At 40.2% G+C, this 3,562-nt stretch overlaps 1 long non-coding RNA gene across 1 annotated transcript; it reads right to left on the bottom strand.

The window, feature by feature from the left end:
* Positions 1-905: 905 nt before the first annotated feature.
* On the bottom strand, positions 906-1,938 carry LOC145807901 (uncharacterized). Its single transcript, XR_014351307.1, has 2 exons — positions 1,816-1,938; positions 906-1,313 (listed from the first exon to the last, which is right to left on the bottom strand). It is a non-coding gene; the product is annotated as an uncharacterized LOC145807901 (long non-coding RNA).
* Between the last annotated feature and the right edge of the window lie 1,624 nt (positions 1,939-3,562).

Genomic DNA, 3,562 nt, shown 5'->3' with positions numbered 1-3,562 from the left:
TTTTTTGCAAAAAATAAAGAGACAAAATTAGAGATTTTACTAAAGGCAAGAACAATGTATTTTCCGAAGTCGTGTGCTTTTGCATTAAAAAATGTGAATTTGGTCAGCAATGCTTATCTCATAACTTTGTTCTCTCGACCTAGTTTCCACGTCAATTTGCACAAAATACATAACAAACATTAAATAATCGTAATAGTCCAAAATTTCTGTGAAAGCTCAAGCAAATTTCTGTGAAAGCTCAAGCTAAGCATCGAAATATGATCTTATTTTATTGGACCTTCAAAAAATGCAGATAAGTCAAGTGATATTTTATTGGACCTTAAAAAAAATGCAGATAAGTCGAGTAACGCAATGGTTGAGCAGTCTCTGCAAATATTACATGAACTTCAGTATGCCTAACACCAAATACCATAAGAGAAAAGTTAGGGATCATGAAAATTTTCTCATGAAAATGATCATGAAAGAGTTATGATCCTTAGATTACCTTAATTAGTGTGTACTATTTTAGAGAAAAGTTAGGGATCATGAAAATTTTCTCATGAAAATGATCATGAAAGAGTTATGATCCTTGGATTACCTTAATTAGTGTGTAGTATTTTATTCTAAGTGTAATCCAAGGGTCACAAAGCTTTCATGATTATTTTCATGAAAGGTTTTTCATGATACCTAGCATTGCTGAGTATTTTATTCTAAGTGTAATTTAAAGGTCACAAAGCTTTCATGATTATTTTCATGAAAGATTTTTCATGATACCTAACATTGCTGATACCATAAAGTTGGTACTTTTCACAACAAATGCTCGTTTAGTGCACTACAAAGCTTCACAACAGCATAAACAAGAATGACATCACCAAGAAATTGCCAAGAAATAACACGGAAAGAACATGACTAAAAGGGAGACGAGCTTTAGAAAAAAAAACCTATGAATAAAGATAATTGAATAAATACAATAAGCATATACTTGGACTGCAAAGAGTGAAACTGACAGCAATTAGAAATTGGCTACTCGCTCTTTGGCTAACATAAAAAGCAGCAACAGAGTTTAAAACAAGCTTTGCCCTTATTCACAAAAAGAACAAAATCAATGCTTAAAAACCCTAAAGAACATAAAGTCATAATTTCAAAACTTCCAAACCAGACTTCAAAATATGATAACCGCTAAGCCATGGCAAACATTCAGCTAGAGCAAAGCACACCAACCCCCAATCATTATGCCTGATTGCCATCACTCCTTGGACCCCTGCCCATCTGTCCACGGCCACGTCCATAGCCTCCTCTGTCCCCTCCACCTCTCCCTCTTTCATACCCGGCACCTGTCAAAAAAACCGAGGCATATGAAATGATAAAACCAAAAAACTATTCAAACAGAAACACAAGCATTGGCATTACCAGAGCATTAATTCGTATCACAATTCCATTTACAGTGTAAAGAATATGCAACTGAATGGATTATTTGAAAACTAAGTCAATACATTAATACTTCTCATGAATTAACCATTACCAAAAATAGAATTTAGAATTTTATATTCCAAGTCTTTTGTAGATACTTAAAATATTCAAATCGAGAAGTCACACCATTGTGATCAAAATAATATTGACTAAACTACTAGTAAAAATTGAATACTCAGTTATTTAACTAAGATATTTATGAAGATACTGAAAATAAAATTTTCAATTATTATTACACTGAGTTAGTTGAAAAGAGAAGTGCAAAAGCTATTAGCCTGAAATTGAGACTAGCTTCTTGTGTTCCAATAGCCAATATTGCACAAGAACATTATGAATGCAAATAGAAACATAGAGTAGCATACTAACCACGGTACCCCCAATCTCTGCCACGCCCACCTTGGCCCCAATTTGAATATCCATCATTGCCACGACCACCACCTTGGCCCTAGTTTGAATACCCACCTTGACCCCAGTTTGAATATCCATCATTGCCACGCCCACCACCTTGGCCCCAGTTTGAATATCCATCATATCTATCAGACAGAAAATATAGCAAAAATCAGGGATATGCATTGAAGTTATTATTAACATAGCAAATAAACATAGAACTTGATACACAACTTGATCATATTTTTTGCATTACAAATTGCAATTCTAGGAGCCAATACCTTGGTGGTTTCCATATCCACCTCTGCCCCAACCCCATCCCCCTCTTCCCCTTCCCCTTCCCCTCCCTCTCCTCCTGGCATGATCTTGTCCTGGCTGAAACATTTCTTCAAGACCTACAACCGGTTGTGGGCGACATTACAGAGGAGAGCCGCAACTCCATAGTTGGGCCGGGCTACTGCAGCGACTTGTACCTGGCCGCCTTTGTCAGTTATTTCATCTCTTTTTTGGTTCTCCCTAGCAACCCTACGGAGGGTATCAATCCTCTGGTGTTCCCTTTGGCTGTTAAACTCTGCAGTGGCAGTCAGATCCCTCTGGCCCCCCTCTTCTTGGGGAACTTATACTTCCGCCTTGACCTCATTCACTCAAACATGGAGAGATGCATGGACCGCTATGATGTATGGAGCTTTGCACACACACAGTTCCTGACCGCCTTTTTCTACGAGCAATTCCCTGCTATGAGCCCCGTCCCTAAAGAGCATGAGCCCTTCTTTACCGACGAAGTCCTTGATGCAAAGGGTCGACCTGTCACAAGACAAGTGCACCAATCCCTCCCTTTCATCTCCCGGTGGCCTAGTCTTTTCACCAACAGACCCTTCGCGGATTACGTTGATCGCATGGAGGAGTGTGTGTTCCTCCTTTTTACCCAACTTCTTCCAGGCATTTCTATTATCCTATTTTATTTCTCAGAGGCTCCTCATGTTGATTTCTCCCTTGACAGCTTCCAGGCCAACTCCCTTCTACTAACTACCATGATACGTCCCAGGTTTCTGCCTATATGGAATGATGGAAAAATGTCCAGTGTTGTCTACCTACAGGATAGGGTCCTTAGGCAATTCGGCATAGACCAGGGCATCCCCCACGCCCCTCTGTCTCAAATATATTTTCATTAGAGCTTCCAAAGGTTTGCTCGTGACTATACCACCTTACTCGTGGAGGGTTCAGGCCTCCTGGAGTTGCCTTCACTTGGATGAGAAGGTGCCTTTACTCCCAGTAACAAGCTATTCTGGTACCGCAACCTCAACTCTTTTTTCAACTTTTGCAACAGTGCTCTCGTTGTCCCTGCGATGGAACCCATTCCGTAGCCTGACTTATCGCTTCGTCTCCCCTCTGGTCGAGGGAAATAAACTAGTATATTCTGTCGTTTCAAGCTTCTGTCTCTACCTGCAGTAGAGGAGCCTTATCCATCTGGGGCAATGTATGTCCAACCCCTGCAAGTTGCTTTTCCCCCAATTGGTGTAACAGTATACATGACTCGTTCTAGACTGAGGGCAGCCTAGAAGGCAACGACATCAGTTGCTGAGGCACGTGCCTCACCAAGTAGGAAGAGACTCCGAAAGGTACCCATACTTAGAAAATATTTTCCATTACTTCCTTGGGCTTTTCATATTTACTTTAGTAATCACATGATCTTTTCCCTTTTCAGGGCCTATCGGCCGTACCACCT

The sequence above is a fragment of the Camellia sinensis genome, chromosome 14, assembly GCF_055761805.1.
Source record: "Camellia sinensis isolate YWXY chromosome 14, ASM5576180v1, whole genome shotgun sequence".
In the NCBI taxonomy this organism is placed as follows: domain Eukaryota; kingdom Viridiplantae; phylum Streptophyta; class Magnoliopsida; order Ericales; family Theaceae; genus Camellia; species Camellia sinensis.
Note: the sequence above shows the minus strand (reverse complement) of the source record. Positions and strands in the feature narration are given on the sequence as shown.